The sequence below is a fragment of the Lygodium microphyllum genome, chromosome 26 (assembly GCF_053477565.2).
Source record: "Lygodium microphyllum isolate KBCC chromosome 26, Lygodium_microphyllum_v1.1.10, whole genome shotgun sequence".
Lineage (NCBI taxonomy): Eukaryota > Viridiplantae > Streptophyta > Polypodiopsida > Schizaeales > Lygodiaceae > Lygodium > Lygodium microphyllum.
The window spans coordinates 58,552,260-58,569,084 of record NC_141160.1 but is presented as its reverse complement, the minus strand read 5'-3'; the positions used below and the strand labels follow the sequence as shown (position 1 = coordinate 58,569,084).

Here is a 16,825-nt window from a genome sequence, read left to right as displayed (position 1 = left end):
AGAATTCACTCTTTTCTAGATTAGCATACAATTGATTATCTTTCAACAACTTGAAAACTAAAGACAGATGTTCATAATGCTCATGCTCAGTTTTACTGAATACTAAGATATCATCAAAGAATACTATAAAACAATGCTGATTTTTCAAGAATATGCAATTCATCATTCGACTAAATGTAGCAGGTGCATTAGTCAAACCAAAAGGCATCATTAGAAATTCATAATGTCCAAATTGTGTTCTAAATGCAGTTTTGAATATATCAGATTTATCTAATCTCACTTGATGATAACCAGATTTAAGATCTATCTTACTGAATATGGCAGAACCTTGTAGTTTATCCATAACATCATCTACCCTACGAATTGCATATCTATTCTTAACAGTAATTTTATTTAGGGCACAATAATCAATGCACATGCGATAAGTATTCTTCTTCTTCTTAACCAATAAAACAGGTGCGCCAAATGGAGAACTACTAGGTCTAATTGATTCTCTGTTAAGCAAATTTTCTACTTGATTTTTAATTTCTTTCTGTTCAAATTGGTTATGGCTATATGGTGCTTTACATGGTGGTTGTGTATGAGGAATTAAATCTATTTTGTGATCTTTAGGTCGTGAAGGTGGTAGTCCAGGTGGTAAATCATCAACAAAACAATCTTTAAATTGAGCAAGAAATTGTTTATGCCTATGATGCATATGTTTTTCTTTAGTGTGAAGTTCATTCACCCAAATTAAATAAGATTTGCTACTTTTACGTAATGCACGTTTAGCTTGAGTATGAGTAAGCAATGGAAAATTATTAGAAGCGTGCATACCATGCAATGTAATTTCTTTTCCTTAAAAATAAATTTTAATTGAATGCATGGAATAATCTATGTCAGGATTATATTGATGACGCTAAGGCATACCTAGGATAATATCACTGGACTGCAAAGGTACAACTAGAAAATTCCTTCGTTCAGTGTATTCACCAATTTTAATTTCTAAGTCATGCACCTCTTGTGTTCCATTATATCTTGTGCCTAAGATTGCTGCTTTAATGCGATAATGTGTAGAAACAGTTTGTAAATTCAATTCTTTCACTAACTTTGTAGAAATAAAATCATATGTGCTACCATCATCATGCAAAATAATCTTTTCTTTTCCATGCACTAAACATTTCATTGTCGACAAAGAATGTGAAGTTGGCATACCTGGCAAAGTGTCTAAAGGAGCAGCAATGTTGTCATCATCTTCTGTAAAGTCAAGCATTTCCTCATGTTCTTCATCTTCCATTACTCCAAGATAATTGATATGGACAGTTGGTTTCTTCGATTGGCAATTGGCTGCTAGATGTCCATGTTAATGGCATTTATAACAAACTATAGGTTTGGCTTTAGATACATTGTTGGCAATGGCAGGAAGTCTAGGAATATTGGGATTTGATTGTGAGGATGGCTTAGGGTTTTGATTGGTATTTGATGGCAAAGCAGGTGGTCGTGTCCAAGACTTACGGAATGATGATGGAGGAAAACGACTTTGATTGAATTTTCTAAAATTTGAATTGAATTGCTTGGAACCATAGTTACCATTTGCTTGAAATTGTTGTGGACGCTTGTCTCTTCCTCGAATCTTGTCTTCAGTGTCATGAGCCAAAGAAATTGCATCTTCAAGGGTTGTTGGCTTGAACATATTGACTTCAGCATAGTAATGTCCAAGTAAGCCAGACATAAATTTGCGTTTGTGAGTCGCTTCAGGTACATCTTCAAGCATGCAGAGTTGCAGTAAGGCATTCCAAAAATGTTCGGTGTATTGGGAAATAGGCTCATGATCTCTTTGCTGTAGAAGATCCCATTGCTTTATGGCTTTTTCATGGAATTGAGGAGGAAGGAAATTGTGCAGAAATTTCTTTTTGAAACTCTCCCAGGTAGTGGGACAATCAATGCTCTTGTGAACCACAGTCCACCAAGGAGATGCTCGATCGATTAAATGATTAGTGACACATTTAATTTTGTCTTTTTTAGTGTATGTCTCTTCATGAAAGTAATCATCAAACTGACTGATAAATGCAAGTACAGTCTTTCCATCTCGAGTTCCATTGAAAGTATGAAATTTGAAATTTCTTTTACTTATCTTTGTTTCTTTGCAGATGGATTGAGCTTCTCGAGCGTTGCATCGATGGTACGTCGGATAAGATCTTCAGGTTGTGGTCCATCTTTGTCGGTGGTAGATCATTGCAAATTGGCCAGTTGAACTTGCAAAGCCTGTCGGGCTCTTCGTTCTTCATCAAGCTGCATCATAATTAAATCCAATTTTTCTTCCATCGTAGGTTCGGGAAGATCACCTTCAGCCATTAGATCGTCCATGTTTTGTTCTGTCATCCTGTGAAAATTCAAAAGACCTCACACTCTCAAAATCTGATTAGCGGGATGAGCGTAGCTCAAAGTCGGGTATACAAGGCTTATAGATTTTTCTTTGGCTTTTTCGGTCTGTCTTTTGCAGTTGCGGGATTCATAGTCTTCGTAGAAACTGCGTATGACCTTCTGCGTATGCTAAAACTGGTTCAGCAAGTCTGTGTATGTGAACAGAGTCTTCAAGGGAACAATTTTGTGGTTCTGTGCTTCTGCTCAAGAACAGTCTTTATGGGAGTAATTAGAGTTAGTCTGTTTTGACTTCTGGGGACTTGTAGGACTTGTAGAGTAAGAAAACTTGATAAGCTTGTTTAAAGCTTAAGTGACTTAGGATTTAAAGGACTAAAGCTGTCGGCGAATTTTTGAGGGGGGTAGCCGTTTTTCGTCGTTGATTCCGTCTAGCAGATGCTGCTGTCGAAGGGTTTTTGAAAGCAACGTCGCAACCACAGAGGACCTTGAATAATTTCAAGATAGAAGATCCAACATGTGAATAAGCAAGACGAGAAAATGATGCCAAATAGTATTTATATTACTGCCATGAAGTTTGCAAAATACAAGATGACTTCAAATCTGATCAATCCACTGATTTTAGGCCTCTTAATTTAATTCTGCTGCATTTGTAGATCCTTGACCTCAAACACTATGTGCAAAAATTTAGAATTCAAATATACAACACTCTCGTGATCTTCTTGGATTCAGATGTCGATAATGTGTGGGAAACTGCCATCAGTGAGTTTACAATCAGGAGGCATGAAATGTAATATAGTCTCTTTACTAATATCTCGAACTGTGGTCCATCCTGTGTGGAAACTGTATCTATCCAGCAAGAGCTCTTCAACCTGTTTCACAGTTTTTCCCCTCCATTGCTCCAAGAAAGAGCTAAGGTTTCCACAGAGATCTGAAAACTCTGTTTTTGCCTCTTTCAGCACACTAATGCTACTGAATTATAGATTAATGTCATTCAGATGCACTTGTAAGAAGTTGCTTAATGTAGTAATCTCTGAAAATAGTCTGCACCCAAAGGAATTGCCTCCTTTTTGACAAGAGAATCTTGTGCGCTCAACTATCTCATCACATTACATGTCAGTTATCAACCGATGTGCGATGAAAATTGCTGTCCTGTTCTGTGTAAGCGATTTGAAAGTTGAGAGAATTTCTGCCTCAGTAGTGCTGTCTAATGCACTAGTTGCCTCATCATAGAACATTAATGGAGAGCCTTTCAGAAAAGCTCTTGCTAGTGCCACACGTTGCTTTTCTCCACCACTCAACTTCAAATCCCGCTCTCCTACTTGTGTCTGATACCCCTTGAGGAAAACTCATAATAATGTTGTGTATTGATGCAAGCCTTGCGGCATCATAAAACTTCTTCTTTTCTGGCTGACAGATGCTCATTCACTTTCAACCATTTGCTATCAAAGTATCCCTGTAGCATCGCTTTCCACAACATAATATTTTGATTTCCTGGGCTCTCCAACTCCTCGATTCCACCACCATCGAAATCCAAATTCAAATCACCAAGACGCTGCCAGTCAAAGTGGCCTGTCACTACAGAGTTACATGTAAAGATGAAGGGTGGGCTGCTGAGAAGTATTCATACCAATCGGCGGCTGCTAATCAACCTCAATCCTATCTGACGGAAGTGTTTGGTCTTCCGCAACTAGAGAAGCATCTTCGTTTAGATCAGTAGGGAAGAGCGGGTGCCTGCGTGACGAGGATGAAGTGCATAATGATGAGATAATCACTAGTGTGCCGTTCCGGTCCGTTGCTGTCCTATGCCTTCTTTCCACATTTGACAATCATGGGTGCAGCTCATCCTGTCCGCACTCCCCCTAAAAAAAATACTTTTTCCATGACAAAGAGAGAGCTTGCCTCGAATCCTCCAACAATGCTTGTCGTAGTTCCAACAATCTAGCTTAAGCTCTAGAAGGCTGAAGTGCCCCTCTTGGTGTGACCAAGGAAACAAATTCAGATGAACCATCATTCACTTCCTCTGCACACTTAATTCCCTGCTCTCGTAAAAGCTCCTCCTTTTTCTGCCTGTTTTTCCTCTTGCTTTTTCTCCCCTTCCGACTAGTAAAGCAGCCCCAAATTGGCTTTTTCTGAAAATAGCCGACTAATTAGTGATATTTCGCAGATACTCGGCCGCCCCATTCTCTTTTGAAGCACCACTACAAGAAATATCTTTGACTGTATTTCCATGGGGTTTGATTGTGTCACGTAAGTAAAAGAGAATGTAGGCCTTCTGTTCAAGGACAGTCTTCTCACACGCTTGGAAGACCCGGCTATCATCCAGAACATGCCACAAGCCCCTGGCTGTTCGAACAAAACAGTAATAGTGTCTAGAGTGAGTTGACCAGCCAGCATGCACCAAGATAGCATACAAAGAATACTTACCCTTTTCCTCACCCCCATTCACAAAAGGCTTGATATCCAGAGTAGTACCGAACTGAATCTTCTTGTCTATCTTTCCCCCCTTAACCTCCCAAGCTGCCAAAGCGCTTGAGTTGTATGGTCAGAACATGAGGTGGTTTGTCAACTGTGAACCGCTTCAAAGCTCGGACTTTTGTGTTGCATTTTCCACATTGATACTTGTTGTCTCCATCCAAAATCTCAACAGCTGTGAAATGTGCTAAAGCTTTCTGTAAAGAATCTGCTCTGGCAACCTCAAGACTTAAGTCCAAGAAGGGATCATAAGTATTTGAACAATGTGAGCACTTAATACACTTCACCTGGCTTCTAAGACGTCCACCAAACATTTGTTGGATGAGGCTTTCCCGAAAAGTTTTAGAACCACCACCAAGGTTCTTGATAGGGCAGCGTTTGTGCAATGCCTCAATCAAATACCTCATATATTCATGAGCATCCTCTTGACACCACATTCAAAATGACTGTGAAATGCACCACAAATTCTTGACAAGGTAAGTTTGAGAGAAGCTGCTCCCTGAAGCTGCCAGTGCCTTCTTTACATGAATTTCTAATGCACACATAGCACAAAATCCTGATGTACTTTTATGTAGACCACTCTGAAGATATGCCGCAAGAGGTGTTGTATATGTTAAGCATTGCAGCACAGAGTTGAGAAAGCATGTATTGCCCAAATTTGTCAGACCTGCCCCGATTTTCAGCACACCAGATTTTGCATACATGTCAACCAGAGCATTATTGATTAATTCCTCTTGCTCCAAACCCTCTTCCACGTAGAACAAAAGTATAAACACAACAACTAAATATGTACAAAGTATCAAATCCCACACACAACTTTTGGGTGGATTTCACACCTTGAATGCGCAGCAATACGACATCCACCCCCTCTAATCCTGCGTATCCTCCGGATGGGCCAACCCATGATCGTTATCATCAAGATCCACAAACAGATCAATATCTTCATTATGCATTTCCGGTATATCAACAAGATTATCTGTCATATCATCTGTCTCTTCCATTGGAGTTTCTTCTTGTTGCTCTTATCTTGCAAATTCTTCCAATGCATAATCTTCATCATCTCTTTTCTTGAAAATATTGATTCTTTTTCCAGCAATAGGCACTCTAAGCACTGTCCCATCCAATTCTGTCAACTCATATGTTGCATTATCAGAGACATGTCTCTGACTATGTACGGCCCAAACCATCTTTTCACCATCTTCCAAAAAATCTGCAATAACTTTCTCATTTTTCGTATGGCTCTAGTGTGGCTCTCATCCCAAAATAATTTTTGCCCCTTTCGAAACAGCTCATATAAACAATATGCTATCTGTGCAAAATGAGGTATCCAAATCATGTAAAACACACAAGCTCCAATGAATCTCTGTATCTCTGAAGTGGTAGAACAATACTCCATAATCATGCCTATAGCATCCACCTTCTCAGGTGAGGGTTTCCTGCCATAATACCCACACATATGTCCAACAATGACAACCTCATTCACTCCAGAAACAGATTTTTGCCCTGATAGTGTCAAGTTCACTTCTTCTAACCTGGCCAAAATCTTCTCACAAGCTGAAATATGATCAGCCACAAAGTATCTGCATCCCTGCTCATTTAGACTCTCATTTTTCTCTTCTTCTGCACACCCCTTAATGGGCACATCATCCAAGAAAGGCATAGTAAGCTGAGGTATGTAATCACGAAGGACCTTATGCATGGCATTCATCATATGCACAACAGAATTAGTGGCACCTTGAGACAAGGTACACATCCTGACAAGCCCAATAGGAGTTCTCATGGTGGTTATGTCCCTGCTTTCCAAAGCCAACTGAAACTGATCATATCGTGAATACAAATCACCTAAAGAATAGATGGCACGTCCAGCAAATGCTTCTGCAAACTCATGCACAACTGGACCTATACCAACATTCCTAATAGTAACTCTGTTTTTACTGGCTACATGTCCTGTATAAATCGAAGAGTACCATTCTTCTTTGGAACCGTAAACCACCTGTTTGAGTATGGTGCAGATGAAGGCTCAAGAATTCCAATCCTGATTTTCTCATTCAACAAATCAATCAGCTTTGGCAGGTGTGATTTAGGCACTGGAATAGGTCGGAGATTCCATGGAATATGAGGAATAGTAAAAATGACCATAGGAGCAATAATATCCGGATTCACACATCCAATCTCATGTGGGAAAAAAGCAAATCCCCTTCCATGTCGCTCAAGCATCTCCTGAAAGCATTGCTTCTCTGTGAGTAGCAAGAAATCACCATTTCTAATTTTCAATTCAGCAAGAGTCTCTACTGAAAATTTATGGCCAATATGCTCCGGATTCCTCAAAATTGGCTGTTTGGCAGCCCTCTCTATTTGCTGATCACTGTCAGGTGGAAGCGGTACAGCTACCGGCTTCACCTTCTTATCCACAATTTTGTATTTCTGTCAACCCTGGCTTCATTATGATCCTTTGCATTACTCAATTCTTGCTGTAAATCAGCAATTCTGCACTCCAATGGCTGAATATCCTCAGCCCTCTGCTCTATGGACCTTATAGGAACAGCCCTAAACTCTGGATGTTGAAATATTTCAGCAGTAAACTCTGTTGGCTGAAAATTTTCAGCCCTCTGTGTCTCTGTAAGCTGATCATAATCAGCCGGAAACTCTGTTTGCTGAATTTCTTCAGCACTCAATACTTTTTACTGAATCATCTCAGCCTCTGACTCAATCTGTGACACAAAATCTGCAATTTCATGAAACATATCAAGGGATTGCACTAATACATTACTGTGACAACTCTGCATATCAGTTTTCAGCATATCTTCCATCTCTTCCATCGTATCTGCACAAATCATACTGTCATACATCCCATCTATGTGCTCATCATCCTCTAAAATTCCTGCATTTTTCAAAATTTTCTCCTTCCTGCATATGTACTGCCTGGCAGCTCTAGGCAACCTAGAAATCTTCTGATAGCTCATCGAACTGTTTGCTGAAATCCCAAGAAAACCGGAGGAGAAAACACTCCTCCCAGGAGGCGAGAACTCCAATCTCCTCTGCTATGTACCACCGTCGTCTCGCGAAACGGCAGTACCTAATGAAAACCCGAATCCCTCACAGTGGGCAAAGGTGCATCTCTAAGAGTATCTCTGTTTCTAACATGGTTCACACACACAGTCATAAACTGAACTGCTCTCATGCCATCTTTACTGCGAATCCGTGCATAAGCAGATCCATCATCCATTACCTTTGTTTCCATGCGCATCTCTGTAATGAATGGCTGTCCAAGAATTATAGGATAAGAGCATGAATCCTACACAAAGAAATGGAAATCCTCCTCTACATCTCCAATAGAAACCCTGACACTGGGACATGCAGCATACAAATCACCTGCAGTGTTATTGGTGGCTCTCATACGCCACCCATGCTCTACATCATAGGCCATCTGTTACTCTCATAAACTCCACGAACTATGAGATTAATCTCTGAACCATGATCCACCAAAGCAACATAAGGCACCTTTTTCTCTCCAATTTTTACCATCCTCTCTGTAGTTGCCCTAGCCCAATGACTCCGTGAAAAGTGACTACGTGGTATCAAGATAGGCTCATCAATTTCAGCATAATGCATAGGCTGAACCCTCTTCTCTATCTACGGAAAAATAGAAGCATTCTCAACCATAACCTCATCCTCATCCTCATCCAACTCCCCAATCCAAACTCCCTGTGTATTAGTAGTAGGCAATGCATGTCTTTTCCTCTTTAGGACCTCCTGAAACTGATCTTGAAACTCTCTTTTCGAGATGCCCAAAACCTCAGAAATAGTGAAAGTCACCTCACTGCCAAGTATCTTGTCATTAAAGATTTTCTTCATGTCTGTAGATGTCTCAATATCGGACATCAATCTAAACCCTGGCTGCTTTCTCTCTCTGGGCTCTTGCCTCTTTTCTCTCTTTTGAGCATCTTCCATCTGTCGTTCTGGCCCTGGTCTCAAAGACGGTCCTGCAGTAGGTGGAGTAACAAACTCACCCCCTCTTGTCTTTTTAGCTGCACTTGGATTTTCTTCATCCCTCTTACGCTTCTCCTCAACAAGTACATCTGCTCCCTGAGACTTAGCCAAGAAGGCATAAATAGAGTACCTGTCAACAGGCGAATCCCAACCTGTCTCTAATCTGATGCTAGAGCCTGCACTAGTTAAAACAGTTTGCTGAATTTTTCCCTTGTTTGCAGTCTCCATAGCATAAGTCCATACTGCTGACTGATTCTCTGATCCCTTCTCAATCTGGACTCCATATGCAGAAGCATCTCCTCTAGCTGTCACATAAGAAGTACGCACAGCCATGTCATCCACTAACTTCTTCATTCTGCCTTTCCCAAAGTTGGTAGCAAGCAAAGCTCCAGTTTCAGTCAACCAAATCTTACCATCTTGTCCCCAAAATACCAATTTCTTCCTCCTTGCATCCTGAAAAGATTCACAATCCCTGCAATGCTGATGGTCCGTACTATCGCACCAAATACATCTTCGATCTCTCCTAGGTGCACTAGGAGCACTCCTAGGTGCAGTAGGAGCACTAGAAGAAATAGTAGGCGCAGTCGAAGCAAACTGCTCTTTCAATTTTCCCACCAACTCCGCTTTAACTGACTCCAGTGTCAAATCCGTCATGCCTTTGATTATGTCATCAAGAGAGGTAGGCATCGATGGAGTGGATGGTTTTGGAGCAGAAGGTGCAGGCATCGGTTGTGAAACAGGAGGAATAGGAGGAGTAGAAACAGTAGGCACTGGCATAGGCCAAGAAACTGGCTGAGGAGGAGGAGAAATAACAGGAATAGAAGCAGGCATAGGAGCAGAAGACGGTGTCGGTGTCATAGAACCATTCTGTAGGCGGGTCTTCCATATCCTCCTCTTGGTCAAAGTCGAGACTGCATCCTGGGCATCCTGCCAATCCGTTTTAAGTCCCATAGGCTTCGTGCGATCCTCAAGAAGCTCTCCCAATTCTTCCTAAAGAGCAAGATCTTCAGCTTGCAAGAAAAGCTCAACTTTTTCAACATCCAATGCTCTTTGTTCAATGGCATCAAGCTGACTATACCTCTCTTCAAATTCTCGAATCAACTCTGAAGCAGCTAAACCTTTGTTTGGCATGTGGACCCACTTTCGGAATGACCGCCGTATAGCCATACCAAAGTCCTCAAGGAAATACTCTTCTTTCAGGGCCTTCTTAAAATCTTGCCAATGTGAATTTTGAATAAAAAGATCAGTCACTTTTTCCCTCAAGGCGGGTGTGACAAGACGAAGGAAGTACTTACTCATAAGTCCAGTTGGAACTCCAAAAAACCCCATCTTGATCTCATATGTCTTCAAATATGCTGAAACATTATGGCCATCAAATAGCTTCTTCTCATTCTCAACTGCTTCAATCACCTTAATCGCGCTGTTTGCATTCTCCTACTCCGAATATAGTTGCCTTTGTTGAGACAACTGTTGTTGATGCAATTGCTGCTGTTGCTGCATATACAATTGTGTCTGCTGATTTTGAAGCTGCATATACATGGACATATTCTGCAAAATCTGCTTTAGATCATCTATTGAAGTACTTGACGTAGCAGTCATTGAAGGAGCTGAAGTAGAGGACGCAGCTAGAATTGTAGAAGAGGCTGAAATAGATGCTGAAGTATCTCCCATCCTGAAATTTCTGCGACGCTTTCACGTCGGGTTCACCAAAGATGTCGAAGGGTTTTCGAAAGCAAAGTCGCGACCACAGAGGACCTTGAATAATTTCAAGATAGAAGATCTAGCATGTGAATAAGCAAGACGAGAAAATGATGCCAAATAGTATTTATATTACTGCCATGAAGTTTGCAAAATACAAGATGACTTCAAATCTGATCAGTCCACTGATTTTAGGCCTCTTAATTTATTTCAGCTGCATTTGTAGATCCTTGACCTCAAACACTATGTGCAGAAATTTAGAATTCAAATATACAACACTATCGTGATCTTCTTGGATTCAGATGTCGATAATGTGTGGGAAACTGCCATCAGTGAGTTTACAATCAGGAGGCATGAACTGTAATATAGTCTCTTTACTAATATCTCAAACTGTGGTCCATCCTGTGTGGAAACTGTATCTATCCACAAAGAGCTCTTCAACCTGTTTCACAGTTTTTCCCCTCCACTGCTCCAAGAAAGAGCTAAGGTTTTATAGATTAATGTCATTCAGATGCACTCGTAAGAAGTTGCTTAATGCAGTAATCTCTGAAAACAGTCTGCACCCAAAGGAATTGCCTCCTTTTTGACAAGAGAATCTCGTGCGCTCAACTATCTCATCACATTACATGTCAGTTATCAACCGATGTGCGATGAAAATTGCTGTCTCGTTCTGTGTAAGCGATTTGAAAGTTGAGAGAATTTCTGCCTCAGTAGTGCTGTCTAATGCACTAGTTGCCTCATCACATAACATTAATGGAGAGCCTTTCAGAAAAGCTCTTGCTAGTGCCACACGCTGCTTTTCTCCACCACTCAACTTCAAATCCCTCTCTCCTACTTGTGTCTGATACCCCTTGAGGAAAACTCATAATAATGTTGTGTATTGATGCAAGCCTTGCGGCATCATAAAACTTCTTCTTTTCTGGTTGACAGACGCTCATTCACTTTCAACCGTTTGGTGATTCTGTTCAACGTATCCCTGTAGCATTGCATTCCACAACATAATATTTTGATTTCGTGGGCTCTCCAACTCCTAGATTCCACCACCATCGAAATCCAAATTCAAATCACCAAGACGCTGCCAGTCAAAGTGACCTGTCGCTACAGAGTTACATGTAAAGATGAAGGGCGGGCTGTTGAGAAGTATTCATACCAGTTGGCGGCTGCTAATCAACCTCAATCCTATCTGATGGAACTGTTTGGTCTTCCGCAACTAGAGAAGCATCTTCGTTTAGATCAGTAGGGAAGAGCGGGTGCCTGCGTGACGAGCATGAAGTGCATAATGATGAGATAATCACTAGTCTGCCATTCCGGTCCGTTGCTGTCTTATGCCTTCTTTCCACATTTGACAGTCATGGATGCAGCTCATCCTGTCTACACTCCCCCTAAAAAAAATACTTTTTCCATGACAGAGAGAGAGCTTGCCTCGAATCCTCCAACGATGCTTGTCATAGTTCCAACAATCTGGCTTAAGCTCTGGAAGCTGAAGTGCCCCTCTTGGTGTGACCAAGGAAACAAATTCAGATGAACCATCATTCACTTCCTCTGCACACTTAATTCCCTGCTCTCGTAAAAGCTCCTCCTTTTTCTGCCTATTTTTCCTCTTGCTTTTTCTCCCCTTCCGACTAGTAAAGCAGCCCCAAATTGGCTTTTTCTGAAAATAGCCGACTAATTAGTGATATTTCGCAGATACTTGGCCGCCCCATTCTCTTTTGAAGCACCACTACAAGAAATATCTTTGACTGTATTTCCATGGGGTTTGACTGTGTCACGTAAGGAAGAGAGAATGTAGGCCTTCTGTTCAAGGACAGTCTTCTCACTCACTTGGCAGACCGGGCTATCATCCAGAACATGCCACAAGCCCCTGGCTGTTCGAACAAAACAGTAATAGTGTCCAGAGTGAGTTGACCAGCCAGCAAGCACCAAGATAGCATACAAAGAATACTTACCCTCCTCCTCACCCCCATTCACAAAAGGCTTGATATCTAGAGTAGTACCGAACTGAATCTTCTTGTCTGTCTTTCCCCCCGTAACCTCCCAAGCTGCCAAAGCGCTTGAGTTGTATGGTCAGAACATGAGGTGGTTTGTCAACTGTGAACCGCTTCAAAGCTCAGACTTTTGTGTTGCATTTTCCACATTGATACTTGTTGTCTCCATCCAAAATCTCAACAGCTGTGAAATGTGCTAAAGCTTTCTGTAAAGAATCTGCTCTGGCAACCTCAAGACTTAAGTCCAAGAAGGGATCATAAGTATTTGAACAATGTGAGCACTTAGCACACTTCACCTGGCTTCTAAGACGTCCACCAAACATTTTTTGGATGAGGCTTTCCTGAAAAGTTTTAGAACCACAACCAAGGTTCTTGATAGGACAACATTTTGTGCAATGCCTCAATCAAATACCTCATATATTCATGAGCATCCTCTTGACACCACATTCGAAATGACTGTGAAATGCATCGCAGATTCTTGACAAGGTAAGTTGGAGAGAAGCTGCTCCCTGAAGCTGCCAGTGCCTTCTTTACATGAATTTCTAATGCACACATAGCACAAAATCCTGATGTACTTTTATGTAGACCACTTTGAAGATATGCCGCAAGAGGTGTTGTATATGTTAAAAATTGCAGCACAGAGTTGAGAAAGCATGTATTGCCCAAATTTGTCAGACCTGCCCCGATTTTCAGCACACCAGATTTTGCATACATGTCAACTAGAGCATTATTGATTAATTCCTCTTGCTCCAAACCCTCTTCCATGTAGAACAAAAGTATAAACACAACAACTAAATATGTACAAAATATCAAATCCCACACACAACTTTTGGGTGGATTTCACACCTCGAATGCGCAGCAATACGACATCCACCCCCTCTAATCCTGCGTATCCTCCGGATGGGCCAACCCATGATCGTTATCATCAAGATCCACAAACAGATCAATCTCTTCATTATGCATTTCCGGTATATCAACAAGATTATCTGTCATATCATCTGTCTCTTCCATTGGAGTTTCTTCTCGTTGCTCTTATCTTGCAAATTCTTCCAATGCATAATTTTCATCATCTCTTTTCTTGAAAATCTTGATTCTTTTTCCAGCAATAGGCACTCTAAGCACTGTCCCATCCAATTCTGTCAACTCATATGTTGCATTATCAAAGACATGTCTGGCTATGTATGGCCCAAACCATCTTTTCACCATCTTCCAAAAAATCTGCAATAACTTCCTCATTTTCCGCATGGCTCTAGTGTGGCTCTCATCCCAAAATAATTTTTGCCCCTTTCGAAATAGCTCATATAAACAATCTGCTATGTGTGCAAAATGAGGTATCCAAATCATGTAAAACACACAAGCTCCAATGAATCTCTGTATCTCTGAAGTGGTAGAACAATACTCCATAATCTTGCCTATAGCATCCACCTTATCAGGTGAGGGTTTCCTACCATAATACCCACACATATGTCCAACAATGACAACCTCATTCACTCCAAAAACAAATTTCTGCCCTGATAGTGTCAAGTTCACTTCTTCTAACCTGGCCAAAATCTTCTCACAAGCTGAAATATGATCAGCCACAAAGTATCTGCATCCCTGCTCATTTAGACTCTCATTTTTCTCTTCTTCTGCACACCCCTTAATGGGCACATCATCCAAGAAAGGCATAGTAAGCTGAGGTATGTAATCACGAAGGACCTTATGCATGGCATTCATCATATGCGCAACAGAATTAGTGGCACCTTGAGACAAGGTACACATCCTGACAAGCCCAATAGGAGTTCTCATGGTGGTTATGTCCCTGCTTTCCAAAGCCAGCTGAAACTGATCATATCTTGAATACAAATCACCTAAAGAATAGATGGCACGTCCAACAAATGCTTCTACAAACTCATGCACAACTGGACCTATACCAACATTCCTGATAGTAACTCTATTTACTGGCTGCATGTCCTGTATAAATCGAAGAGTACCATTCTTCTTTGGAACCGTAAACCACCTGTTTGAGTATGGTGCAGATGAAGGCTCAAGAATTCCCATCCTGATTTTCTCATTCAACAAATCAATCATCTTTGGCAGGTGTGCTTTAGGCACTGGAATAGGTCGGAGATTCCATGGAATATGAGGAATAGTAAAAATGACCATAGGAGCAACAATATCCGGATTCACACATCCAATCTCATGTGGGAAAAAAGCAAATCCCCTTCCATGTCGCTCAAGCATCTCCTGAAAGCATTGCTTCTCTGTGAGTAGCAAGAAATCACCATTTTCAATTTTCAATTCAGCAAGAGTCTCTACTGAAAATTTATGGCCAATATGCTCTGGATTCCTCAAAATTGGCTGTTTGGCAGCCCTCTCTATTTGCTGATCACTGTCAGGTGGAAGCGGTACAACTACCGGCTTCACCTTCTTATCCACAGTCTTGTATTTCGTGTCAACCGTGGCTTCATTATGATCCTTTGCATTACTCAATTCTTGCTGTAAATTAGCAATTCTGCACTCCAATGGATGAATATCCTCAGCCCTCTGCTCTATGGACCTTATAGGAACAGCCCTAAACTCTGGATGCTGAAATATTTCAGCAGTAAACTCTGTTGGCTGAAAATTTTCAGCCCTCTGTGTCTCTGTAAGCTGATCATAATCAGCCGGAAACTTTGTTTGCTGAATTTCTTTAGCACTCAACACTTTTTGCTGAATCATCTCAGCCTCTGACTCAATTTGTGACACAAAATCTGCAATTTCATGAAACATATCCAGGGATTGCACTAATACATTACTGTGACAACTCTGCATATCAGTTTTCAGCATATCTTCCATCTCTTCCATCGTATCTGCACAAATCATACTGTCATACATCCCATCTATGTGCTCATCATCCTCTAAAATTCCTGCATTTTTCAAATTTTTCTCATTCCTGCATATGTACTGTCTGACAGCTCTAGGCAACCTAGAAATCTTCTGATAGCTCATCGAACTGTTTGCTGAAATCCCAACAAAACCGGAGGAGAAAACACTCCTCCCAGGAGGCGAGAACTCCAATCTCGTCTGCTCTGTACCATCGTCGTCTCGCGAAACAGCGGTACCTAATGAAAACCCAAATCCCTCACAGTGGGCAAAGGTGCATCTCTAAGAGTATCTCTGTTTCTAACATGGTTCACACACATAGTCATAAACTGAACTGCTCTCATGCCATCTTTACTGCGAATCCGTGCATAAGTAGATCCATCATCCATTACCTTTGTTTCCATGCGCATCTCTGTGATGAATGGCTGTCCAAGAATTATAGGATAAGAGCATGAATCCTACACAAAGAAATGGAAATCCTCCTCTACATCTCCAATAGAAACCCTGACACTGGGACAGGCAGCATACAAATCACCTGCAGTGTTATTGGCGGCTCTCATACGCCACCCATGCTCTACATCCATAGGCCATCTGTTACTCTCATAAACTCCACGAACTATGAGATTAATCTCTGAACCATGATCCACCAAAGCAACATAAGGCACCTTTTTCTCTCCAATTTTTACCATCCTCTCTGTAGTTGCCCTAGCCCAATGACTCCGCGAAAAGTGACTACGTGGTATCAAGACAGGCTCATCAGTTTCAGCATAATGCATAGGCTGAACCCTCTTCTCTATCTGCGGAAAAACAGAAGCATTCACAACCATAACCTCATCCTCATCCTCATCCAACTCCCCAATCCAAACTCCCTGTGTATCAGTAGTAGGCAATGCATGTCTTTTCCTCTTTAGGACCTCCTGAAACTGATCTTGAAACTCTCTTTTTGAGATGCCCAAAACCTCAGAAATAGTGAAAGTCACCTCACTGCCAAGTATCTTGTCATTAAGGATTTTCTTCATGTCTGTAGATGTCTCAATATCGGACATCAATCTAAACCCTGGGTGCTTTCTCTCTCTGGGCTCTTGCCTCTTTTCTCTCTTTTGAGCATCTTCCATTTGTCCTTCTGGCCCTGGTCTCAAAAACGGTCCTGCAGTAGGTGGAGTAACAAACTCACCCCCTCTTGTCTTTTTAGCTGCACTTGGATTTTCTTCATCCCTCTTACGCTTCTCCTCAACAAGTACATCTGCTCCCTAAGACTTAGCCAAGTAGGCATAAATAGAGTACACGTCAACAGGCGAATCCCAACCTGTCTCTAATCTGATGCTAGAGCCTGCACTAGTCAAAACAGTTTGCTGAATTTTTCCCTTGTTTGCAGTCTCCATAGCATAAGTCCATAGTGCTGACTGATTCTCTGATCCCCTCTCAATCTAGACTCCATATGCAGAAGCATCTCCTCTAGCTGTCACATAAGAAGT

General features: G+C 41.3%; 2 pseudogenes; both read right to left on the bottom strand.

Annotated features, from left to right (window-relative positions):
• Positions 1-4,504: 4,504 nt before the first annotated feature.
• LOC148013313 (ubiquitin carboxyl-terminal hydrolase 23 pseudogene) lies at positions 4,505-5,537 on the bottom strand (annotated as a pseudogene).
• Positions 5,538-12,186: 6,649 nt separating this feature from the next.
• Positions 12,187-13,220, bottom strand: LOC148013312 (ubiquitin carboxyl-terminal hydrolase 23 pseudogene; annotated as a pseudogene).
• Positions 13,221-16,825: the final 3,605 nt, after the last annotated feature.